At 39.6% G+C, this 27,541-nt stretch overlaps 1 long non-coding RNA gene across 5 annotated transcripts in view; it reads left to right on the forward strand.

The window, feature by feature from the left end:
• Window positions 1–27,541, forward strand: part of LOC102158810 (uncharacterized) — a 349,547-nt gene that overhangs the window by 238,996 nt on the left and 83,010 nt on the right. The window contains exon 5 of one of the 5 annotated variants that reach the window (XR_014844845.1): window positions 24,539–24,624. The exons of the other annotated variants lie outside the window; for them this stretch is intronic. This is a non-coding gene — a long non-coding RNA (uncharacterized LOC102158810). The remainder of the gene's footprint in view (window positions 1–24,538; window positions 24,625–27,541) is intronic. 5 annotated transcript variants of the gene reach the window in all.

Genomic DNA, 27,541 nt, shown 5'->3' on the forward strand with positions numbered 1-27,541 from the left:
TTAATGTAAGCATTTAAAATTATAAATCTCCCCCTTGGCACTGATTTCACTATGTCCTGTAAGCGTTTTGTTTGTTTTCATTCATCTCTTAAGTATTTTCTAATTTCTTTCTTGATTTCTTCTTTAGTCTATTGGTTATTTAGAAGTATGTTTATTGTCCAAAATTTTGTGAAATTTCAAGTTTTTCTTTTCCTATTGATTTCTAACTTTATCACATTTGCTTCCATAGAAGATATATGCACAATATCAGTCTTTTGAAATATATTGAGATTGAATTTGTGGCCTGACATGGGCTGTCCTGAGAAATGTTCCATGTCTACTTAAGGAGAATGTGTGTTCTGTTGTTGGGTAGATTATATGGTACATGTCTGTTAGATTTGACTTACTGTGCTGGTTAAATCGTCTATTCCTTAATTATCTTGTCTGGTTGTTCTAGCCATTATTGTGAGTGGGATATTGATACCTTAAACTATTATTATAGAGGTACCTATTTCTCCCCTTAATTCTGTTAATTTTTGATGGTTTGTCATTAGGTTTGATGGTCAGACATCTGTAAGTGTTTATAAATTGTTATGTAGTCTTGCTGTATTAAAGATTTTATTGATATATAATGTTCTTGTTTGTCTCCTGTAAACTATTTGGATTTAAAGTCTATATTTTATCTCATATTAGTATAGCCACCTGTGTTCTCTTTTCATTATTATTTGCACGGAATATCTTTCTCTTTGAATCTGTGTATATGGATTTCAGGTGAACCTGTTGTAGAGAGCATATAGTTGGATTATATTCTTTTATCTGTTCTGTCAATCTCTGTCTTTTGATTGGAGAGTTTACTACATTCACATTTAAAATAATTACTGCTAAGGAGAGATTTAATTCTGTTTCTGTGCTTTTTATTTTTTATATGCCTTCTAGTTTTGGGCCCCATGTCTCCTGCCTTACTGTCCTTTATGTTGAGTTGACTTTTTGTAGTGAACTGTTTCTTTGTAATTTCGTCTTATACCTATATTCTAAAGCTATTTTCTGTGTGGTTACAATGAGGATTACAAAACTTATAACACTCTAATTTAAATATATACCAGCATAACTTCAATAACATATGATAGGTCTGGGATATTCTCCACTCCAGGAATGATTCATTCCTACTACTAAAATGTGACTGAATGGAATCTTCTATAAATATCACAAGTGATCACTAAGGATTCTGTTTTATTTGGTTACAGTTTGAACATCTGACTCCTTTGTGTGAGTTCTTGGAATTGCTTAGTTCACAAATCTCCACTCATGCCTTGTCCAGCCTTGTGGAGTTTTACTGTACACATGCATTACCTAGTAATCACCAATACTCAAAGAGACCCGTTGCTGATTTCTGGAGCCATTTTTCTATGTATTAATCTTTTTCAAGTCCTCTGCCATAAAACATCCAGCCAACTCAGCCTCCCTGAATTCCAACTTCCTCAATTTAGTAGAGGAACTCTTTTTGTTTTTATTTTTTGTCATTTTAGGGCTGCACCTGTGGCATATGGAGGTTCACAGGCTAGAGGTCGAATTGGAGCTTTTGCTGCTGGCCTATGCCACAGCCATAGCAATATCAGATCCAAGCCACATCTGGGACCTACACCAAAGCTTGCAACAATGCTGGATGCTTAACCCACTGAACAAGGCCATGGATTGAACCTGCATCCTCATGGATGCTAGTCAGATTCATTTCCACTGATCCACGACAGGAACTCCTGGAGGAACTCTTAATTGAGTTCTATCTCCCATCCTGAATAATCTGAAAATTGGCTTCAAGCGGTCAGCCAGAATTATTATATGCTTGCCTTGTTTGTTTCTTTCTTTGGGATCATCATCCCAAACTACTTCCTATCTAATATCGGACAACAGTTTTGAATTGTTTATGTTGTGTGGTTGATTCAGGGCTTTTCTTGCTTCACCATGGAAAGTAGAATATTTGGGGCTTTTAACAATGCCAAGTAGGTATATTTTAGAGAGAGGAGGCAAAGAGGCTCATGGTTAGTTAAGGTTGCAGGAGAAAGCAACTTCAGAAAATATAATTAGTTACTTTGAGAAAGATCTTATCTGGGCAGCTGGGCTCGTGAATCTTTCCTTAAAAATAATGCCAACATACTCACATTGAATATAGGTTGTGTCTGGATTTTTGTTCCTGTTTGAAAGACTCTGTAATTTACTGTCCTAATACATTTCTTTCTATTATCATTCAGAGCTGTTTTATTTATGAATGTAACTGATTCAACCAGAGCATTTTTTGTCCATTCTACTAATTTGAGTGTTTACTGTGGAAAGGTGTTTGTCATGTGTTTTTCTCACTAAATTAAGATGAGAGGCATTCAGCAAAATAGGTGCTATGATGATGATATGACTTTTAACATTAAATAAGAACAGCTCAGGGTATCTAATAGTTGAAATACAACTATTGTTTTCTTAGCTGTCATACTGCCCTCCTGAGAATTCAACAATCCTGAGGTGTTTTCATTTCAAAGGAACACTTCAGAAAATTTATCCATTCTCTATAAAATTAAGTTATATCTTAAATCCCTTAGTTTTAAAAAATTTGGTGTTGAAAATAATAATGATAATAATAATAGAAATTATTTCATTCAGGATTTTCCCTAGTTAACAATACTTGTCTGAATTGTCTCTGAAGCATGTAGGGGTCCTAGATATTACAGATGCTTTTGCTAAATTCTTCTTATTATTAATTTTGTTAACCAATACTAAAATCTGATACAATTTACATATTTTATTTAAATCAGTCTTGTCTTTGATTATAAGATGTAAAGGAGAATGTTGTGGACTAAACAAATATCTTCTGTTTTCTTGTTATATGAAATATTTATCCATGATTCCTGAAAGAGCTTTTTAAGCCTTGCTTGGACAAAAAGTTTTTCTATGAAGTCACATATTACTGGGCGTGATGGACAAGATGGCAGAGCAGGAACATCTTGAGTTCACCTCCTCCCACAGACACATCAAAATTGCAGCTACTTACAGAGAAACTACCAATGAGAACAACATGAAGAATAGCAGAAAATATTTTCCACAACTAAAGACATGAAGGAGGAACCCCCAGTAAGATAAACAGGAGGGGAGAGACCCAGCGTGATTGAAACCCACACCCCCCAGGTAGGCGCCCCACAAACAGGAGGATATTACACTTACAGAGGTGATCCTTAAGGAGTGAGGGGTCCACTCCCTACACTGGGCTCCCCAGCCCACATGGCCTGCACCAGAAGATGAGTCCCCAGAACTTCTATCTTTGAAGACCACTGGGGCTCATGTATAGGTAGGCTGGAGGACCATGGGAAAGAGAGACTCTCCTCTTAAGGGGCACCTACAAAATCTCACATTCTTGGAGTCCAGCACAGAGGCAGTAACTTAAAAGGAGCTTGGGTCAGACCTACTTGCTGATCTTGAAGAGCCTGATAAAAGGACAGAAGGCACCTAGGACTCACCTTGGAAACATAGATGCTGGTGGCAGGCATTTTGGGGAGCTTGTTCAACTATGAGGATACTGGTGATGGCAAGTGCCATTTTGAAGTCCTCCCTCTAGCCTACTATTGCTGGAAGTTTACCTGCCCACCGGTGGTTCGGCACCAGTCTGGACCTTCTGACCCCCACTGCAAGCCTCTCTGGGACCTGGCCAGCAGGTCAGCACCAGCTCGGGGCCCTTCTGGCCTCACACCCAATCATTCAGGACCCATCTCCATCCAACAACAAGCTGGCAGCCACCACACAGGCAGAGCATGATAGCCAACTAAGCCAGGTTCTAGCCCACCTAATAGCATGCCCACATAGTAGTTGGCCCAACCACAACAGAAGGAACTGCATAGTCCACATAAAGGGCACCCCTACAGCATATAGCTCTAGTGACCAAGGGGAATCTGTGGCTGGGTCTCATAGCCATCTCTTACATAGGTTATTTCTCCAAGATTGGGAAATATAACCAACCAACCTACTACATGGAAACAAACAGAGAATTAGGCAAAATGACGAGACAGAAGAATATGTTTCAAAGGAAAGAACCAGACAGAACCTCAGAAGAAGAACTAAATGAAATGGTGATAAGCAAACTACTCAATAGTTTGTAGTTCCCTGGTGGCATAGTGGGTTAATGATCTGGCATTGTCACTGCTATGGTATGGGTTTGATCTCTGTCCTTGGAACTTCTGCATGCCATGGGCATGGCCAAAGAAAATAAGAGTTCAAGTTAATGATCATAAAGAACTTGGGAGAATAATGGATGAACACTGTGAGAAGTTTAACAGAGAATTCAAAAATGTAAAGAAGAATCAAATGAGCTGAAGAATACAATAACTGAAGTATAAAATAAACTAGAAGGAATCAATAATAGATTAGATGATAAAGATAAACAGAGCAGTGAACTGAAAGACACAGTAGTGGAAATCACTCAAGATGAAGAAAAAAAAAGAACTTAAAAAATGAATATAGTTTAAGAACCATCTGAAACAACATCAAGTGTATTAATATTTACATTATAGGAGTTCCAGAAAGAGAAGAGACAATGTAAGAGCAAAGAACTCATTGGAAGAAAAAATAGCTAAAAACTTTCCCAACCTGAGGAAGGAAATAGATCAAGTTTATGAAGCAAAGAGAGTCCCAAACAAGATGAACTCAAAGTGGTTCACACCAAGATACATTATAATTAAAATGACAAAATTTAAAGACAGAATTTTAAAAGCAGCAAGAAAAAACTAGCTAGTAACATACAAGGGAATTACCATAACACCATCAGCTGACTTTTCAACAGGAACTTCACAGACCAGAAGGGAGTGGCATGATGTATTCAAGTGAGGAAAGAAAAAAACCTACAACCAAGAACACTACCGGTCAAGGCTAGCATTCAGATTTGAATGAGAGATAAAGAGTTTTACAAATAAGCGAAAGGCCACTAGACAAACTTTATGAGAAATGTTAAAGAGACTTCTGTAATTGTAAAAGAATGGACCACAACTAGAAATATGAAAATTACAAAAGGAAAAGTCTCACTTAGGAAGGTAAATATACAGTAAAGGTAACAGGTCAGCCAATTATATACCTAGGAGGAAAGTTAAAAGACAAAAGTACTAAGTTCATGTATGTCCACAATAAGTAGTTAAAGGATACACAAAACCAAAAAAATGTAAAATATATCAAAAACATGTGGGTAAAGGGAATAAAAATGCAGGGATTTTAGACTGTGTTTGAACTTAAGATATCATCAGCTTAAAATAACCACACACCCACACACATACTAATATATGTATTTATGTATGAACCTCATAGTAACCACAAATAAAAATCTGTAAAAGAGAAGGATATTCAAACATAACACTAAAGATAATAAATCACAAGGGAAGAGAACAAAAGTAGAAAGGAACAAAGAAGAATGAAAAACTACAAAAACAACCAGAAAGCAGTCAACGAAATGGTAATAGATATATACCTACTGGTAATTAAATGTAAATTGATAAACACTTCAATCAAAAGGCATAGGGCGAGAGAATGAATGGATTAAAAAAAAAAAACAAGAGCCATGTGTATGTTGCTTACATGAGACTCATTTCAGAACTAGAGACACATAGGCTGAAAATGAAGGGATGGAAAAAAAGTATTCCATCTGTATTATACAGATATAAATGAAAAGAAACATGGGATAACAATACTTATATCAGAAAAAATAGACTTTAAAAGAAACATTGTGACAAGAGACAAAGAAGAACATTACTTAATGATAAAGGGATCAAACCAAGAAGATATAGCATTTATAAATATATGTGCACCAAACATAGAAGCAGCTAAATATATAAAGCAAATGTGAATAAACATAAAGGGAGAAATTGACAGTAACACAATAGTAGTGGGGGACTTTAACACCTCACTTATACCAAAGGACAGATCACCCAGACAGAAAATCAATAAAGAAACACTGGCTTTAAATGACACATTTGACCACATGGACTGTGTGTGTGTGTGCATGCACGTGTGCGTGTAATATTCCACCTCAAACAGCAGAATATACAATCTTCTCACATGCACATGGAACAGTCTCCAGAATAGATCACATGCTAGGTCACGAAGCAAGTTTTGATACATTTAAGATTGAAATCATATCAATTATCTTTTTTTCAACCACACTTATATGAGACTAGAAATCAACCACAAGAAAAAATAACTGCAAAAAGCCACAAATGTGCTGCTAAATAACCAATGGGCCCCTGAAGAAATAAAAGAGAAAATTAAAAAATACTAGGAGACAAATGAAACTGGAAACACAACAATCCAAATCTTTCATATGCAGCAAAGCAGTTCTAAGAGGCAAGTTTATAGTGAGACAAGCCTATTTCAGGAAACAGGAAAAATCCCAAACACTGTAACCTTATACCTAAAGAAATTAGAAAAAGAACAAAACCCCCTTAAAATTAATAGAAGGAAAGAAATAATAAAGATCAGAGAAGAAATAAATAGAGACATAAAAATCAAGAAAAGGTTAATGAAGCCAAGAACCAGTTCTCTGAAAAAATAATGTTGAAGAAATGAAAAATCCCAAGTAAATATAATCAAAAGTAAAAGTTACAATTGACAGCACAGAAATACAAAGGACTATAAAAGATTACTATGAACAATTATATGCTAATAAAATGGACAACCTAGGATAAATGGATGAATCCCTAGAAACATACAATTTCCAAAGACTGAATGAGGAGGAAAGATAAAATATGAATGAACTAATTACCAGTTATGAAATTGAATTGGTAATTTTTAAAACCCACTGTGGTTTATGAACTTGACATCATGTTCATAAGGATGAAAGTTTGATCCCTGATCTCACTCAGTGAGTTAAAGATCCAGTGTTGCTGCAAGCTGTGGCAGATGTGGCTCAGATCTCTCCTTTCTCTGGCCATGGTGTAAGCCAGCAGCTGCAGCTCAGATTTGATCCCTAGCTCTAGGAACTTACATGTGCTGCAGGTTTGGCCTTAAAACAAAACAAAACAAAACGAGAAACCTCCCAACAAACAAAAGTCCAGGATCAGACACAGGTGAATTTTGCAGGTGAATTCTATCAAACATTTGAAGAACAGTTAATACTTATCAAAGAATAAAAATTATCTGATCATCTCAATAGGTGCCAAAAAAAGTTTCTGACAAAATTTAGCATTCATGTATGATTAAAAACTCTCTACAAAGTGGGTATTCAGGGAACATGCCTCAACATAATAAAGGTCATATATGCCAAACACACAGCAAACGTCATAATAAAAGGTGAGAAGCTGAAAGGATTTCTCTAAGATCAGGATCAAGGATGCCCACTCTTGCCACTTTTATTCAATGTAGTAATGGAAGTCCTAGCCATAGAAATCAGATAAGAAAAAGAAATAGAAGTAATCCAGATTGGACACGAAGAAGTAAAACTATCATTGTTTACAGATGACATGATACTATTTATAGATAATGCTGAAGATATCACCTGAAACAGAACTAATAAATGATTTCTGTAAAACTGCAGGATACAAAATTAATGCATAGAAATCTGTTGCATTTCTTTACAGTAATGACAATCTGTTAGAAAGAGAAATTAAGAAAACAATTCCATTTATAATTGCACCAAAAAGAGTAAAATACCTAGGCATTACTCTAATTAAGAAGGTAAAATACTTGTACTCATAAAGCTATGACATGTTGAAAAAGGAAGTAAAAATGATATAAACAAATGGAAGGATATGCTGCACTCATGAATTGGAAGAATTTGTATTGTTAAAATGACCATACTTTCCAAGACAATCTGCAGGTTCAATACAATCCCTATAAAAATGCCAGTGGCATTTTTTCATAGAACTAGAATAAATAATTCTAAAATTTGTATGGAAACATAAAAGACCTTGCATAGCCAAAAGAATCCTGAGAAAGAAGAGCAAGCTGGATGTATCACACTCTCTGATTTCAAACTATACTACAAAGCTACAGTAATCAAAACAGTTTGGTGCTGGTTAAAAAAAAAACAGACAAATAGATCAATGGAACATAACAGAGAACCACAATAAAGCCACACTTATATGGTCAGTTAATTTATGACAAATAAGACAAGAATATACAGTGGGGAAAAGACAACCTCTTCAATAAATGGTGTTGGGAAACTGGACAGCTACATGCAGAAGAATCAAATGGGCTACTTCCTCACACCATATTTAAAAATAAACCCAAGTTGGATTAAGCACTTAAATGTAAAGGACTTAACCATAAAACTCTTAGAAGAAAATATAGACAGCATACACTTTGATATTAAAAGATATTTGTGAATGATATATCTGATAAGGGTTTACTATCCAAAATATACAGAGACCTCATACAACTCAATATAAAATAATCAAACAACCAAATTAAAAAATGAGCAGAGGACCTGACTAGACACAGGCATTTTTCGAAAGAAGATAAACAAATGGCCAACCTAACACATGAAAAGATGTTCTGCAGTTCCTGTCATGGCTCAGTGGTTAACGAATCTGACTAGGAACCATGAGGTTGCAGGTTCAATACCTGGCCTCACTCAGTGGGTTAAGGATCTGGTGTTGCCATGAGCCATGGTATAGGTTGCAGACGTGGCTCAGATCCCATGTTGCTGTGGCTGTGGTGTAGGCCAGCGGCTACAGCTCCTATTAGAGCCCTAGCCTGAGAACTTCCACATGCCATGAGTGCGGCCCTAAAAAGACAAAAAAAAAAAAATACAGTACACATGAAAAGATATTCAGCATCATCTGAGAAATGCAAATCGAAACCACACCAGTCATAATGGTTATTATCAAAACGATAATAATAAGTATTGGCAAGGATATAGAGAAAAGAGAACCCTTGTATCCTACTGATGGGATTGTAAATTGGTGTAGCCACTGTGGAAAATGGTATGGAAATTCCTCAAAAAATTAAAAATTGAACTAATTTACAATTGAGCAATTTCACCTCTGGATGTTTTCCAGAGTAGAACAAAAACACTAATTTGAAAAGACCTATGCATCCCCATGTTCATTGCAGTATAATTTTCAATAGCTAAGATATGGAAGCAACCTAAATGTCCATTGATGGAAGAATGGATAAGGAAGATGTGGAATATATGTACAATGGAATATTACTTGGCCATAGGAAGAGTGAAGTCTTGCCATTTGTGACAACATTGATATAGACTTAGAGGGTATTATGGGAAGTGAAATAAGTTAGAGCCAGACAAATCCTGTATCATTTCACTTATGTGTGGAATCTGAAAAACAAAACAAACAGTTAACAAAACCAGACTCAGATATAGAGTACAAACTGGTGGTTTCTAGAGATAGTGGAGGAATGAGTGAAATTGGTGAAAGAGATTAAGATGTACAATTCCCTGTTACAAAATAAGGAAGTCGTGGAAATGTGAGGCACAGCGTAGGAAACATAGTCAATAATACAGTAATAACTTTGTATGATGACAGATAGTCTGATCACAGTGGTCATCTTATAATGTTTATGAATGTCAAACCATTATGTTGTATACAGCTGCAACTAATATAAAATTGTGAGTCGATTTAATGAAACACTTTTAAGTCACATGTTGCTCTTATGAGTACCCAGAGAGGAAAATAAACATGAAGTAAATTGGCTAAGATATAAAGTTCTTCACATATCTCCATCTGTGAGACAGACTCATTTAATTCCTTTTTAACTTAAAAAATCATTAGCATTTATCCATACAGTATGCTATCAAGAGCATTGGTGGTACAGCATTTCTGAAAGAAATTTTCTGTCTTCATCTCTGGGATTTTCTTCCAAGTGTCCTGTGTCAACAAGTTCTGCACGTTTTGATGTTGGACCTCACTTAGACATACTAGTTTTCAGCCAGCAGTCATGACTTGTATTCTCTTGTGACTTGGGCTTCCGATGGGTTTGTAGTCATTTAGGGCTGCTGGCTGAAATCACGCACTTGCAGACAGTAATAACTACATCATGATTTCTCCCTAAACTTAGACTGTAAGATACAGCCCTATCTCAGGAATGATAAAATGTAAAAAAGAAAAAGAAAGTGTTTTTAATGGAACAAAATATGGCAAAGTATGGTATTCTTCCTTTCTGCTTTATCTGCTCCTTCTCTCCTCTTTTTCTGAACTGCAATAAGTGCTATGAAGGTAGATATCAATTGAGGGAAAAACAGAAACAGAAATGGATAAATCTAATTGATAAGAATTTTGATAGGAGTTCCCTTCATAGTGCAGTGGAAACAAATCCGACTAGGAAGCATGAGGTTGTGGGTTCAATCCCGTGGGATCCAGCATTGCTGTGAGCTGTGGTGTAGGTCGCAGATGCGGTGTGGATCTGATGTTGCTGTGGCTGTGGTATAGGCTGGCAGCTACAGCTCTGATTGGACCCCTAGCCTGGGAACCTCCATATGCCACCGGTGCAGCCCTGAAAAGACAAAAAAAATTTTTTTTGATAGAGGTAAGAACACAGTGCTGTGGGAGCATGGAAGAAATAATAACAAATTAATGCTATCTGTGAATGATGCGACACAGCAGTAATTTAAAGATGGGTCTCAAGAATGAATAAAGGCCATCCAATTATAGAAATGGAGAGAGGCTGGACTGGACAGAGAAAACACAGAAGGGAATATAAACATGACACACCTAAGTAAGATTAGGTCTGGTTTATTATTCTGTAATGGATACAGTTAACAGATACGTCCAGGCTGAATGATATAATCTTGAATGAAATAATTACTGAGACTATTTGATTTTAGGTGTTTCATTTTAACTTCCAAATACTTCCAAAGATTCTTTTAACTTGAGACTTTATACAATCAAGAATATTAGTTGAGAATGTTACAATACACACTATGGAAAGAATTATTTACAATTGAGTATATGTTTAAGTGACTATTTATGGTTATCAATATAGATAGAAACCAATCTATAATTAAGAAATGCTATACCTACAGTTTTCTTTATCTCAAACTTTTCACTACAAATTGATGTTTTGTTCAGAAGTATGTATGAGAAATAGCTCTCTTTTGGTCATGTCTAGATTATTTTTTTTCTTTAGCTGTCTCAAACTGGGCAATTCTCTTCTGCATTCTCTCTTTAAAATTTTTATTATGATTAATTTACAATGTTCTGTTAATTTCTATTGTACAGCAAAGTGACCCAGTCACACATATATATATGTACATATATATATACATTCTTTTTCTCACATTATCCTCTATCATGTTCCATTACAGGTGATTAGCTATATAGTTCCCTGTACTTTACAGCAGGATCTCCTTGCCTCTCCACTCCAAATGCAAGCGTTTTCATCTACTAAGCCCAGATTCCCAATCCATCCCACTTCCTCCCCCTCCCCCCGGCAAACTGTCCTACATGTCCGTGATCTCTTCTGTTTTATAGATAGATCATGTGTGCCATATTTTAGACTCCACATACAAGTGATATCATATGGTGTCTGCTTTTCTCTTTCTGACTTACTTCACTCAGTATGACAGTCTCCAGTTCCATCCATGTTGCTGCAAATGGCATTATTTTGTCCTTTTTATGGCTGTGTAGTATTCCATTGTATACATGTACCACATCTTCCTAATCCATTTATCTATTGATGGGCGTTTAGGTTGTTTCCATATCTTGGCTATTATGAAGAGCCAAGATATGGATGAACATATGGATGCATGTATCTTTTTCAATGAAATTTTTGTCTGGATATAATCCCAAACCAATGGGATTGCTGGGTCATATGGTAGTTATATATTTAGTATTCTGATGTATTTCATACTGTTTTCCACAGTGGTTGTACCAATTCACATTCCCACCAACAGCAGGAGGGTTCCCTTTTCTCCACTCTCCAGCATTTGCTATTTGTTGACCTGTTAATGATGGCCATTCTGACTGGTGTGAGGAGGTACCTCCCTGTAGTTTTGATTTGCATTTTTCTAATAATTAGTGATGTGGAGAACTCTTTTTCATGTGCCTACTGGCCATCTGTACATCTCCTTTAGTGAAATGTCTCTTTAGGTCTTCTGCCCATTTTTCAATTGGGTTGCTTGTTTTTTGTTTTTGAGTTATGTGAGTTGTTTGTATATTTTGGAGATTAAACCTTTGTTGGTTGAGTCATTTGCAAAAATTTTCTCCCGTTGTGTGGGTTGTCTTTTCATTTTTAAAATGGTTTCCTTTGCTGTGCAGAAGCTTTTGAGCTTGATTAGGTCCCATTGGTTTGTTTGCGTCTTTACTGTCTTTATTCTAGGAGGTGGGTCAGACATGATGTTGCTGTGATTTATGCCAAAGAGCGTTCTGCCTGTGTTTTCCTCTAGGAGTTTTATAGTGTCTGGACTTACATTTAGGTCTTTAATCCATTTTGAGTTTATTTTTGTTTATCGTGTTAGACAATGTTCTAATTTCAATCTCTTAGATGATTTCCCTCCCTCTGTCTTCCACCTCACTTATTTGCTCCTCTGCCTCCGTTAATCTGCTATTGGTTCCCTCTAGATTATTTTTCATTTCAGCTATTGCACTATTCATTTTGCTCTTCAAAGCTTCTAGCTCTTTTTTAAACATCTCTTTTAAGTTCTCGATCTATGTCTCCATTCTTTTTCCAAGATCTTAGACCATCTTTACTTTCATCACTCTGAATTCTTTTTCAGGTAAATTGCCTATCTCCTCATCATTTAGTGGTTTTGTGTGTTTTTCTCTTGTTTCTTTGACTGAAACCTGCTTCCTTGACATCTCATAGTGTCTACCTTTCTGTTTATTGTGCCCTTGACAGTTGGTATGTAGATGTTGAAGCAGGTGCCCAGTCATGGGGTTCTCAGGGGTGGTAGTGGTTTATGTGTACTGCATTGCTGCATAGACTCTAGGGACTGTTCTCTGTAGGTATAGCAGCAGGTTCCACTGACATAACAGCACTCTCCTTGCTTGGCCACTCTAGGGATCTCTCTCTAAAGCCTCAGAGGCAGGGGGTGTCTCCCTAATTGCTGCTCACAGGCTCTCTCTGTAGCTGCAGGATGTATATTTCTGGCGGTCCCTCCCCCTGCCTTGCTGCTGGTAGGAGTGTTCTCTGTAGCCGTGTGGATTGGAATGTGGGTTAATGGGCCTCCCCTGGTTCCCTTGGTATGGAAAGAGTGCCACTGATGTGAGCCTTCATAGGGCCAGTGACAGAGGTCACTGTGCTTTTTGCCAGTTGGGTAGCCCACAGCTCCATCACAGAGCAGGCACCAGCAGCACTCTCGTGGGATTGGGCACTGCTGCCAGCAGCATTTCTGGTGCTGCTGTGCTGATGCACGCTTCTGCAGACTCTCCAGGCAGAGCCAAGGAGCCAGTGTTTTCCCTAATCAACAGAGAGCGGGCACTAGCAGCCCTCTGACAGGAATGGGTGCTGCTGCGCTGGCACGAACCTCTGTGGATTCTCTGGGCAGAGCTGAGACGCCTGTGTTTGCCTATGTTTTCCCTGCTTAAGGAAGGACGTGGGCACTGCCACCAGCAGTTTTTCTGGCACTGCTTTGCTGATGCACGCCTCTGCAGAGTCTTTGGGCAGAGCCCCTGCACCTGTTTTCTCTGATCAGCAGGGAGTGGGCACCAGTGATCCTCTTGTGAGGATGGGCACAGCCCCTCTGGGCGGAGCTGGGACTCTTGTGTTTTCCCTGCTCAAGCAGGTCTTTGGTTTTACAGGAAGTGGGTGCTGCTGCTAGCAGCTTTTCTGGTGCTGCCCTGGTGGTCAGAGCCCCTGCAGATACTCCGGATGGACCCAAAACACTTTTCCCTGATCTCTCGGGGGATGAGTGCCACCACTGCCAGCAGCTCTTCTGGCACAGGTTGGGCTCCACTAGCATGGGCCCCCACCAACAGGAATCGGGAACTTGTGTTATTCAGGCGGTTACTCCACCTGCTCCAACAAGTCTGTACCTTAAGTCTGGGCAGCCACTGTGGCCAAGTGGTTCCTGAGCTGAGGCAGGCAGTGTCCTGCCACTTGAGAAAGTGGGTGCAGGGAACAAAGCTGTAGTGGTGGATCCTGCCCCTTCCTTCCAGCACCCCCAACAATGGCATCTAGTGTCTAAGCCCAACTGGGTTGCCTCCACTTAGATGCTCACTATTGTGGTCGCCCTGTACTCTAGTCCCTCCAGGCTGTTTCCACATGGCCAACCCTGCTTTTCTTCCCCACATGGTCGGCCCCAGCTCCCTCTTTGGGTCTGTCTCTAAGGCCAAATTTTAGTTCCCACCACCTGCTGGCACCTGCCTATGGTTTCCCGTTGCCTGTAGCACTGGCCGTTTGTGGAGGACTGTCTCCTTAGCTGCTTCAGACCATTTGTCTAGAGTTCCTCCTCCGTTTTTGGCTGGTCTTATCGCTGGTGAGGGAACTTCCTGGGAGGCAGGAGCTATTCCTCTTTCCAGCTCCCTCCTGGGAGAGCAGGTCCCTCCCTCCTGGTCCCTCCTGGGAGAGCAGGTCCCGTCTTGCTTCCTTTTGCTTCTTTTTCTCTTGTCCTTCTTTTTTCTTCTTTCTCATGTCCTGTCTGGTTTTGTAATGTTTTTCTTGTTCTATCATAATCTTGAGGTCTTGTGTCAGTTTTTTGCAAATTTTTTGTGCAAACAGTTCCACATATAGTTGTATTTTCAATGTATTTGTTGGAGTAGATGAGCCTTACATCCTGCTACTCCACCTACTTAGACCACCCCCCACCCCCCGAATTCTCTCTTGAGCCCCATGAATTCATCCAAGATTGGCCACTTCCTTGTATTAGGGCTAATAAATTCAGATTCTCTTTATGTTAAAAATTTATCCTTGAAGGTGTAAAGCCTTGATCAACTCAATTTCATGAGCCTTAACTATTTCTATTTTTATTTATTATTACGCCAATCTGTGTAATATAGGACACGTGCTTTTCCTTTGTGTATGTGCCTGAGAAATGATGCTGCAGTAGCCCAAGAATCCTCCACTAACATCTGGGAGTAAATAAGGCAAGGTGGGAAATGCTTAAAATTCTTACTTTATTTCCTTCCTTTGATATGTTATTAAATGTAACCATGTCAGCTGTCACGGCTAGAGTTTTACTTTTAATAATTTCATTAGTGCTTATGAGTATATTATGGTACCCAGAAGGCATAGAATAACCAGAGAAGGTCATAAATGTCATAAGGAGAAGTTTAAAATGGACAATATAGGGGTTCCCATTGTGGTGCAGTTGTTAATGAATCCGACTACGAACCATGAGGTTGCGGGTTCGATCCCTGGCCTTGCTCAGTGGGTTAAGAATCCAGCGTTGCCGTGAGCTGTGGTGTGGGTCACAGATGCGGCTCAGATCCCGAGTTGCTGTGGCTCTGGTGTAGGCCGGCAGCTACAGCTCTGATTAGACGCCTAGCCTGGGAACCTCCATGTGCCACGGGAGTGGCCCTCGAAAAGTCAAAAAAAGACATAAATAAATAAATAAATAAAATGGACAATATAGAGAGGGCACAGAGGAAGGATTGGGGAAAGCTCATGGCACATGGGGCTAGAAAGACAGTTAATGACAGATTCTTGAAGAGGACTATATCATGTGATAGTTCGTACTCCGAAAATGCAAAGCAGTATCTTAAAATGGGATGTTAAAATATATTTGATTAACCAGAAAAAGTAGGAAATGAGGAACAAAGACCTAAACTAGTGAGACAAATAGAAAACATATGATATAAATGCTGAACTAAATCTGACCATGTCAGTAACTATTTCAAATGTGGATGGTCTAAGCACTCCAAATATGAGAACATTGTCAAACTAAAGAAAAACCCAGACCCGAATACATGCTGTTTGCAAGAGATACATTGTAAATAAAAAGAATCAAATAGGTAGCAAATAAAAGGACAACAAATATGTATCAAGCAAATAATAAAAATATTTGAAAAATGGAGTTCAAGACAAGAAAATCGTTAAAGATCGAGAGGGATATACAATAGTGATCAAAGAGTCTGCGCATCAAGAAGACAGCAAAATTATAAACGTGTCCAACCAATAACAGAGCTTCAAAACACATAAAACAAAAAAAAAAAAAAAGGAGAAAGCTTTAAAGGAAATAGTAGACAAATCCTTTCTCCTAGTTGAAGCTTTAGTACCCCTTTTCCAATAACTGATAGGACAGTAAGCAAACTAACAAAAAAAAAAATCAGAGAAGATATAGAAAAGTATGAAGGACACTGTCAATCAACTTGGCATTTATAGAACATCATACCCAGCAACTTTGGAATACATGTCCAAGGGCATGTTCCTTGTTTACCAAGAGAGACTATATGTTGTGCCACAAGAAATGATTTGAAACTAGTGAGGTATTACAGAGCGTATTCTCTGATCACAACCAAATTAAATGAAAAGTCAATATGAAAATGCATCTAAGGCAGGAGTTCCCTTTGTGGCTCAATGGGTGATGAACCTGACTAGCATCCAAGAGGATGCAGGTTCGGTCCCTGGCCCTGCTCAGTGGATTAAGGATTTGGCACTGCCGTGAGCTGTGATGTAGGTTGCAGATGCGGCTTGGATCCCACGTTGCTGTGGCTGTGGCATAAGCCAGCAGCTGCGGCTGATTCGACCCCTAGCCTGGGAACTTCCGTATGCTGCAGGTTGCAGGTGTGGCCCTAAAAAGAAAAAAAAAAAAAAAAAGTGTGTGCACGCACGTTTGTGTATATATGTAAAAGGCACTCCTGGTTCTGGTAAAATGAGATAAGTATACTTACTTCATTGTGTCTATCCCTCTGCAGCTATAAAAAATCTGGACAGAATGTCTGGTGCACCTATTTTAAGATTCTGAAAAGTAAATAGTAGAAGGTAGATTGGGGACAAAGACCAGAGTTTGTAAAGTTTCCTTTAATTTCTTCCCATTTTCTCCCTCCCCAGCCCTCAGTCTCCTGGCAGTGGCAGCCAGGACTGTAAAGAGAGCCCACAGGGGCCAAAACTGTGAGACTGGAGGCTCTTCCTCTCCCGGTGATAGGGCTGTGACCCCAACAAGTTGGGAAGACATCGGATGCTTTTTTTCTCCCTCTGTCCTCCTGCCATTAGGCCCAGGGTGTGGGCACAGTCACAGAAGCGTGAAGTTAGCGGGTCACTCAACAGCTGGAGGAAGGAAAAGGGGGAACCCCAGGTAACCAGAGGGAACGGACACTTTCTGAAGAATGTAGTTCCCCTTCTCCCTGGAAATAGACTGTCCTTCATTTCATCTGGTGCTTTGCCATGAACAGATTGCCTTAACCCCTGCCTGCTGCAGGACTGTATAGGCGGCGCTTCCTTCTTGGGCGTCGTAGCCGCGAGCATACCCTGCCTGTCTGGTCCTCATTGGTCCGTGAACTTGGATCATCTGGTGAAGGTGTTTCAGACGTTTCTGCCATATTATTACTGACTTTCCCTTTTGTGACTAATAAGCAGCCTATGGAGATACACTTTAAGGACATAAAAATATCCTGTTCCTCATCAGAATTTCTCCTTAGATTTTGTATCAATAATGAGTATTTCCCGACACAATCTTTACTGCAACAGTTGCAGGATGTTGACTTTTTCCACCTGTTGCACTGTTTCCATATCTGCTGGCTGGCATGTGGCCTCCTGCGAGCAAGCGCTGCCATTCCTTTGTCTATTTAATACTTATATGGACTTACGCATTCCTGCCTTCTCCAGGTGTATAATTCATTCCTATAATTTAATTATTTTGATGTTCATATAGTTCCAGTTGATACTTCAAGCTGACTTGTATGTTCTATGAGATCTACACATTTTTATCATTATATCATATAAATTACTATATAAATAATCTATCTAATAAGTACATGTAAATATTTCTTATTATTTTTAAGGACTTCCTTACTCGGCATAACAAGATAGTCTAGGCTCCTCTTACATATGTACCCTGCCCAGTCCTGGAAATAACCATTTCTGTGGAGAGCCTTGATTCCAAGATCTGGAAACGAGGTATCTTGGGGCCACGGGGCTGTGTTTGATTCTTGGCTCTTGATTTAACATGCAGAGCCTAAAAATTATTATTGTATATGTGTTTATACATGCATGTATACATACGTATATATTGCAAATATACATGCACATATATGCATATGTATTGCAAATATCCATGCTTACACACATACATATTTTAGAAATCATGACGCCAATTCCAGTCCATCCCCACGGGGTTCTTTCTTGCCTTCATCCCCTGCATATTTGTATGTCGCTTGTTCCACGGCGAGAACCTCATTCTCCACGACACATGTATTTATTTTCTCAATCCTATAATAACATTGGAAACAGTTTCAGAATTGCTTTCTGTTCTGTTACAATAAACACACCTATTAAAAAGCTCTTTCCCTCCACACTGCCACCTACCCACCTCTCCCAGAGACAAAGAGTGTGTAGTCAAGATCTGTGCTCATAAGTTTTTTTGCCCCCCTCCCCCCTCCTCCCTCCCCCTCCCTCCTCCCTCCTCCTTTCCTTCCTTCCTCCTTTTTTCTCCTTTCCCCTCCTGCCTTCCCCCCCCTTCTTTCTCTTTCAGCTTCACCATGATTATGATATTCCTTTGAAAATAACTGCTTCTCTTGGTTTTAGCTTGTTTTCCCTGATAGGGTCCCCTTCCTACCATTCTCATTGACTTCATTTGTGTGTGTGCATGTGTGTGTGTTATTTTGGTTTTTTAGGGCTGCACTCACAGCATATGGATGTTCCCAGGCTAGAGGTCAAATCAGAGCTGTAGCTGCTGGCCTACGCCACAGTCATAGCAACACCAGATCCAAGCCACGTCTGCAATCTACACTACAGCTCACGGCAACACCAGATCCTTAACCCACTGAGCAAGGGCAGGGATTGAACCCGCAACCTCATGGTTCCTAGTCAGATTTGTTAACCACGGCGCCACGACGGGAGCTCCTCATTGACGTCATTTTAACTTAAGAACATGTAGACCATTAACATGTCTCCAGATGTCAAACTGTGTGAGAAGGACACTCATGGAAGTGTCACCCCTCCTACGCCATTCCTGCATTTCCCCCCATTGCCCAAGCCTTGTAGGTTGTCAGTTTCTTTGTTTTCTGGTTTACTCTTCCTTTCTTTTCCCATAGAGATAAGCAGAGATTGACTTTTTTTTCCATCTTCGTATCTTTTCTTACCTAAAAGGTGGTGTGAAAATAGTGAAAAAAACATTCACTCAGAGGAGGCTCAACTTATTTGCTTTGAAGAAATATACGAAAGTATAAGATTCTTAAAAAATCAAACCTTAAATAATGATAAAGATTGATATAGCCTCTGTAAAAATCTGGACTAAATTATTGAGTTATTCATATCTATTCATTGTTCAGAGCATGGGGTGAAATAGTACAGTACAATTTTTTAATGTACGTAACGGTCTTGCACTTTGTTTCCACTTAAAAACATCTCCTAGCAATCACTCCCTCTCCATTCACAGAGATCTTCCTCGTTCTTCTTTTCCCTCTCACAGCCGCATAGCGCTCATCGGTGTGCAGTATGGTCTGGTCACCCAAGAGCCTGTGTTTGGACAAACGTTTAGAAATCAGCAGTATTTTGTAATTACAAATAATGTCCCAGTGAAGAAACTTGTGTGTGTTTATTGTCATATTGTGGACGTACTGTGAAAAGTTCCTACAGGCAAGATAAGTATTTGCGGTGTGGTAGTGTTGCTGGGTAGTCCACATCCCCTCCGTGGAGGTGGTATTCCCACAGCGTATACCACATGGCTGTTCGCCCACATCCTGCCACAAGCTGTATTTAAATTTTGGATGTTTCATTTTACTTTGAGTTTTTCACAAAAAAGTAATGTTTTGGAACTCATCACACGGTGGGAATGAAAAGCAGAATGCCTTTTCAATTTCAGAACTGTATGAGAAAAACTCCAAAATCCTATACCATAATATCCATGATAAAAGGACAAATAGAAGGTGCATGGAGAAAAAGAATATTGGAAAAGAGTGAGGTCACTAAAACACAGTATCTTCTCATTAATCAAACTTCAAAACAGCAGGCTTTACAAAAATACATTCATAAGGCAATTTCTTATAATTTTGGACCTACGTATGTTAAAAATTTTAAAATGTTCTGTGGTTATTACTTTCATTGCCAAGCATATTCTGTAATCGAAGATGAAGGATTTTAAAACTATTTGCCCAAGTTATGAAACATAGGTATGGTTTCTTCTAGAAAATGCTACTGAAAAGTGTTTTTAAAAAATTTCATTTTGCTTTGTATAAACCAGTTAATCAAATATTAAAAGTGCCCCATGAAAGTAAAAATCTACTTACCACCATGAATAACAGAATAAAAACTACAAAAACAGTTCGGCAATGAACATATAAAAAATTATTCCTGTGTCGTAGTGTCAAAACTTCAACATTTGACTATTAAAAATGTTAACAATAAAATTCTAATTCCAGTTAATTTTTAAATATTAGCATTCAGACTTACTGTCCTAATCTAAGATTTATTTAATCTCACCTTTAGCAGAATATTGATTTTAGTCCATACTGACAATTAAGCTCTTAGCTGAGATGGACATTTGAGGCATCCCTAATTCTGATTATTTCATGAGTGTGAGCAGCTCTGTGATCTGCTCTAGCCATCCGTATTATTCATAATCTAGCATTCTACCAGTCAGGTCTTCTTGGAGGTACCAGGGCAAAAGCAAAAGGCTCATGCGTGAAGACAGAAGAAAGGGAGAGGAGGGAACGGAAGGAAGGAGGAGAAGTGAGAGTGGAAGGAAGCAGATAGGCTGCGAGACTAGCGGAGGACGAGGGAGGAGAAGGTGAGCAAGGGAGACACGATTCACCTGTGTGGCAGGGAGGGCTCAGTTACCTTGATCTGTTCCCCAGGTGTTGTAGCCACCTAGGTCATCCCTCTATGAGAGCACACCCAAAGCACACCAGACTGGGGAGTATGCCTCTGGTTTTTAAAGGACACACATGTGCACACACACACACAACCCAAGCAAGCAAAAGATTCTACAGCTTCTCCTTTAGTTACGCCTGTGATAACAAACCCCTGATACATGTTTTGCCTTGAAATCTGGACTAAGAGGAAATGTTAAAAGTTTAGAGCTGGAGGGAATCTCTGACACGACCTGTCCATTCCCTCATTCCACTAGGACTCGCCTAAGTTGATGCTTCTGTGAGAGAGGGACTCAAGTCTAGAACCTTCGGTTGAGGGCCTTGGCTGTCCAATCCAGTGATTCTTCTTCCAAGATGCATGCTGCCTTTCCTGCATCTTTTGACGGAAGAAATAAAGTTGCTCTTGTCAGGGAGAAAAAAAAGTCAGCTCACATGCATCATTTCCGAAAGGATTCTGTAGTAGCTGGAATTACAGTTTCTTTTAAAGGATAAAGAAATTTCAAATTTTTATTTACTGCACTTTTTAAAAAGTTCCACGGCGAACGGAGAGGGCTTTGAAAACATCTGTTTACCAATTTCCTCCTGCTAACAGAACCTTGGCAGCAATACCTAAATCACCTTCATCCTCTTCTCTGTGAAGCCATTAAGCCTGGAGACATGCTGTTTTTGGCAATATAGAAATCAAAGTGGTCGCATAGCAGAGCAGAGCTGTGTTAAGGAACACAAATCCACAGGCTGCTTCAAATATCAACAAGGAACCCTGAAATTTTCTATCAATTTCTTTTCATGGCCTTGTGACATTTTCAACTTAAAACTATATTGCTTAACATCAAGGCACTTGGAGAGAGCTTCCGTTGGAAAAGGTAATTTTTGAGTGAGATTCAGCAGAAAAAGGTAATTTTTCAGAGAGGTTCACTGGAAAAAGGTAATTTTCAGAACCAATTGCTGCATTCTTTTGCTGTTATTTTGTCTCTTTTCTAAGTAGCCCTAATGTCATTCATGGGCGCTCTATGTCAATACATCCGTACTGGCTAAGTCGTTTGTGCAAAGTAAGTTTACAGAAACTGTAGCTTTAGGCTATGTTATTCCAGGGCTGTGAAGATCAAACAGTGCAATTTCACTTGGAAGTTTCATCAATTTTGCATCAATGTTGATGCTCGAGCTGGAGGCCTGCACCCAGAATCATAATTTCAGCCACACACACAAAAAAATTTGTTTTTGATGGAGAATCTAATTTTGTATAATGATCATTGTTTGGTAATGCAGTGCTCAGAACCTCTGGTGCTGACCCACTATTGATGGGCAAGCGACGGAGGGGCTTAATAGCTGATTCTGGACTGCATCAGTTCATACTGTTTTGAGATACTAAAGGAAAAATAACCAGTCTTAGAATGCATGTTATTATATGTTATTTGTATAAGTGGATGAACAAGTATCCTAGAAAGCTGAGACCTTTCATCTCTTCACTTTTGGAGAGCTTCAATCTTTAGAAAGGAAATGATGCAATTCAGCTTTAATGGTTTGAAATGAAGACTCTGAAATTATCAGGCCTCTCATATATTTCTCCTTTGATTATATCACCATAGAGAAAATGAAAAAAACTCCTTCAATGCAAGATGTGAACGTTGAGGGGCATAAAAAGAAACATTCTAAAGCCTCCTTTTTTTTCTTCTTCTTCTTCTTAAAAAAAGTAAAACAGCAAAGCCTTAGCCAGCTAGCATTTTATTCTCTCCTTTAAATTATATGTATTTGATTTCGAGTGAATATTAATGGATTTCCTTTCTTTATTCTCTTTGTTTTTTAATTCAGCCTTTGTCTGTGAAATTGTACCATATGCAGAAGTTCACATTCACTGGTTGTATAAACATGCAGCCAACACAAATGGATACTTTTCCACTCTTCATGTCTGCTCAGGGCTGAAGGCAGTGCTTTTTGCTCTCTGGAGAAATTCACCCTCATCCCTACCCACCCAACAACACTGTGGGTTGCATACATTTGGAATAATCATGACATTTCTATTTAAAATAAGTATCTTTTTGTTACTGAAAAAGGATATTTCATCAAAACTATCTTTAGGTTGGTTGGTTATTTACACACAGTAAGAGAAAAATTAAGTGACTCAAATGTGATCATTGTGTTGCTTTTCATTTCTTTTCATTTAATTTTTAAATTTTTATTAAAGTGTAGTTGATTTACAAAGTTGTGCCAATTTTGGCTGCACAGCAAAGCGACCCAGTCTCATGTATGTGTATGTGTGTGTTATATTCTCTTCTGTCATGGTCTATCCCAGGATACTAGATAGAGTTCCTGGTGCTGTACAGCAGGACCTCATTGCTTATTCATTCTAAATGTAATAGTTTGTATCTACTTACCCCAAACTCCCTGTACATCCCACTTCCCCCTGACCCCGGCAACCAGGGGTCTTTTCTTTATGTCTGTGAGCCTGTTTCCATTTGGTAGGTAGGTTCATCTGTGCCATATTCTAGATTCCATCATAGACACCATGTGGTATTTGTCTTTCTCTTTTTGACTTACTCCATTTAGTATGAGAATCTCTAGTTGCATCCATGTTGCTGCAAATGGCATTATTTTGTTCTTTTTTATGGCTGAGTAGTATTCCATGGTATATCTGTACCACTGTGGTACAGATATGCAATGCAGTACGAATATACAGCTTTTAATCTCAATGAGACATTTTTCTCTATCGATGATTGTCTATAAACTGGGCTATGCTGTCTGTCTGTCCGTCTGTCTATCTATCAATCAGTTGATTGATCTATCTCTAAGATTTTTAGAGTAGTGTTAAGTTCATAGCAAAATTGGAAGGCAGATTTCCCCTATACCCCCTACTGCACACATGCACAGTCTTCCCCGTTATCACTTCCCACCAGAGTGGTGTATTTATTACAATTGATGAATCTACATGACACATCATTTTCTCCTGGAGTCCATAGTTTACATTAAGATTCTCTCTTGGTTTTGTAGATACTACGAGGTCTTGACAGATGTATAATGGCATTTGTAGGATTTATCATTGTGGTATCACATGGAGTATTTTCACTGCCCTGAAAATGCTCTGTACTCCATCTGTTCACTTCCCCACTTCCCCCCCCAGCCATCGATCTCTTAACGTCTCCATAGTTTTACCTTTCCCAGAATGGCAGAGTTGGAATCCTACAGTATGCATCCTTTTCAGATTGGCTTCTTTCATTTAGGAAGATGCATTTAAGATTCCTTCATGTCTTTTTAAGGATTGATTGCTCATTTCTTTTCAGTCTGAATAATATTCCATCATCTGGATGAATCACAGTTTATTCACTCACCTATTGAAGGGCATTTAGTTGCTTCCAGATTTTGGTAACTATGAATAGAGCTGCGATACACACCCATGGACGTAAACTTTCAGCTCCTTTGAGTAAATACCAAGGAATGTGATTGTTAGATTGTGTGGTTAGAATGTATTTAGTTTAAAAAAAAAAAAAAAGAGCCAAATCATCCTTGAAAGTGGCTGTGCCATTCTGCACTCTTGCCACTACTTTCTGAGAGTTCCTGTTGCTCTACATTTTCATCAGCATTTAGTGCTGTCAGTGCTCTAGATTTAGGTTATATTCTAATAAGTGTAGAATTGTCATTAGAGATTTTATCCCACCAGAGCCTGACTTCTTAGGTCTGTGTTTCAGGAACTCCTATAATGCAGAAGTAAATCTGGTATCTCCGCAGATATTCCATGAGAACTGGATTGAAGAAGTGGGCTGGCCCTTGGCAGGTATCAGGATCGGGGAGCTGGGGTGGTCCTTGGCAAGTATCAGATGTGAGGAGGATAGGCCCCCAGATGCTGGAGGGTAGATTTTACATTAGGAAATCTTCAGGAAAATCCTAAATCCTTGAAAGGTCGAATTACACCTTTGGCTGGGTTTGAACCACTAACCTTTTGGTAAGCAGTTGAATGTATTAAATAGCTGTCTCACAGAGACACTGAGTTATGTTTTTAAAAGTTCAAATTGATACCCATTTGTATCAATAATAACTCGCTGAAGGGTTACCGCAATGGGATGTTACAGAATTCATAATCGGTCACTTAGGAAATTCCTGCTGGTTAAGATGCGTAGTGTGCTTTCCACACAGTCTGCCTTTCCTATAGTCAATTACCTAACTCGCTGAAAAGACTTACTGTCAGCCAGTACCTAAATATTTTATTCAGTGGAAGTTCTGTTGTTATGTCTCTGTCAAGGCTTGACATTTAATAATTCTAAAGCCTTCTTGGACATTTAGGCTGAGAGCCAGTGAAAAAGTCGTGTGCCATTTACAGTTTGTTGCTTTTTACTCATTACAGAGATGAATGAACTTTATTCAAGAATCTGATCTCCCAGAGTTCCCGTTGTGGTGCAGTGGAAACAAATCTGACTAGGAACCACGAGGTTGTGGGTTTGATCCCTGGCCTTGCTCAGTGGGTTAAGGATCTGGTGTTGCCCTAAGCTGTGGTGTAGGTCATAGATGTGGCTCAGATCCAGTGTTTCTGTGGCTGTGGTGTAGGCCGCCAGCTGTAGCTCTGATCAGACCCCTAGCCTGGGAACCTCCATATGCTGAGGGTGCAGCCCTAAAAAGACAAAAAAAAAAAAAAAAAAATCTGATTTACCGCCCATTAAATATTTTCCTCTCATTGACTTTATTTTTTTTTTGTCTTTCTGTATTTTCTAGGGCCACACCCACGGCATGTGGAGGTTCCCAGGCGAGGGGTCGAATCGGAGCTATTGCTACTGGCCTACACCACAGCCACAGCAACAGCAATGCCAGATCCCAGCCGTATCTGTGACCTACACCACAACTCAAGGCAACGCCAGATCCTTAACCCACTGAAGGAGCCCAGGGATCGAACCTGCAACCTCATGGTCCCTGGTTGGATTCGTTAACCACTGAGCCACAGTGGGAACGGGAACTCCCCGCTCCTTGACTTTAGTAACTAGTACTTTAGCTGGCCAGTATTTCTGTTTGGGTGGATTCTGGATTAGCCTGAGCATAGCCCACATGGCTATGGCAGGGAAACTCTCTGAAGTGGCCGAGGGGGAAGCAGTGACATCAGTCGGCAGAAACGGGTACCAGTGCCTGAGTCCCCCAGACCTTTTAGAAAGACAAAATTAAAAGGAGACATGGCGACTGTGGCTTAGAGCGGAGGGGCCAGAGTCTTGGACCCCACCCAGACCGGGGTCGGAGCCCCAGCCCTGCTGCTCGCTGGCGAGGTGACATTTGCCACATTACGTCTCATGGCCTCGGCGTCGCGTTTTCAGTGCGAGTGATCTGATAGCACGTTCTGTACGTAGTGGTTGTGGGGTCAGATCAGACAGCGCGTTTATGTGCCCCGTAAAGAGCCCTGTGGGTGGCAGACCGTGGTAGATGTCATTAAGGTGTGTGTTATCTATAAAAACAGGGTGCAAGCGGGTTAAAATCAAAAGATAGTCTGAATAATGGGTCATGCACATTGGATGTCAGAGGAATAATAATTTATTCCAATAGTATTTCACTCCAAATTGGTGACAACACTGACTACTTTATTCTTAAATAAGTTTTGATGAAGATGAATTGTGCTCGCTTTTGGTGTCTTGCATCAGACGATGCAACGTGATCATGAGCTTCGGAGGTTGGAGGCGGGAGAGTCTGCCTCGCCGTCTGGGGTGACGGAGGCTGAGCTGTCACGAGGGCAGAGCTGCACACATCACGGGTCTCCACGTCTCCAGTGGGCAGAACCCTCTTCGGCACATTGTAGGAAGTCTAAATCCTCACTGAAACGCTAAGGCGGGAGTGAGATTGTCAGATACGTGGGACATCTCATGAAGTCCCTGCCCCCAGACACCATGGGACGAAGCACCTCATGTGAGCTAATGCCACCCCAAGTGCTGTTGTATAATCACTGAGGCCCTTTTTAAGAATGGTTTCTACCTCATTCTCCATTAAGCCTTGGAACTAAACAAATGCTGCCGTTATTAAGACACTTAAGTGTGTTTCAAATTTTAGGTTCTTACAATCTTTTTATGGTTAGTTTTGTTGAAGCTAGGTCTTTACATGCACATTTTTTTTTTTTTTCAAAGAGAAAATTACGGGACCCATCCCTGTTTCCTAAAGCTGCAGTATCCAAATCCCCATGATGTTATGCCTGGATTGTTGCGCAGATACACTTGTAGATCCCACAATGTAGCAATAATGGATATCAGTGAACAGAAATAGATATAAAAGGTACACCTAACCATGGAAATGTGAGTATGTTTGTAATTTTAAATACATGGGTGCACATGAAGAGGCTTTTCCTTCCCTCCTATTTTCAGAGCTCTGTTTCCAGCCTCTGGGTCCTAAGTGAAATCTTGTTGGCCTGACATCTTGGGCACACTCTCCCACGGCCTCCCGTCTTTCAAAGACACGTCAGCTCGGCCTGCCCTTCTCAGCCCAAAAAGTGAGATTTGTTACTGATCCTGGCCAAGTGACTCGAAACCTAAAGGGCTTGTGTTCAAAGGAGAAATGCTTCACCCCAAAGGACAAAAAACAAAACAAAACTGGCAAGAGCATGGTATATGAAGAAATTTGAGTTCTACCCAGGCTTAATTCTTTCTAAGCTTGTGAATGAGAAAAAAGGATATTTCTTACAATGATTTGTTGGGTAGCGAGAGTTTCGTAATTCATCAGCCATTTGCCCG

This window comes from Sus scrofa, chromosome 4, assembly GCF_054392235.1.
Source record: "Sus scrofa isolate SSC_HxYL_T2T_F1_AM1 chromosome 4, Sscrofa_HxYL_maternal_Yorkshire_Landrace_v2.0, whole genome shotgun sequence".
In the NCBI taxonomy this organism is placed as follows: Eukaryota; Metazoa; Chordata; class Mammalia; order Artiodactyla; family Suidae; genus Sus; species Sus scrofa.